The sequence below is a fragment of the Odontomachus brunneus genome, unplaced genomic scaffold, assembly GCF_010583005.1.
Source record: "Odontomachus brunneus isolate Ranch 3 - 2012 unplaced genomic scaffold, Obru_v1 Obru_scaffold_246, whole genome shotgun sequence".
Lineage (NCBI taxonomy): Eukaryota > Metazoa > Arthropoda > Insecta > Hymenoptera > Formicidae > Odontomachus > Odontomachus brunneus.
Window position 1 is genome coordinate 159,008 of NW_022639696.1, and position 231 is coordinate 159,238.

Consider the following 231-nt stretch of genomic DNA (forward strand, 5'->3'; position numbering starts at 1 on the left):
TACGCGCGTATCCTCTGCTGTGAATGGTTTCTCACACACGTGACATTGTATTGCGTTATGAAATGTCGCCCACTTCTTCTTTCGACAATGTTTCCATGGGGACATTGGGTGATACTTTTACGCGGTGTGCTATTTCTTCGAGTTGCCCGACGAACCATGAGACGCAGTCACTATCACGACGACTTTGAAATTCAGATAATGAATCGTCGTACGAGCAACGTATATAATATG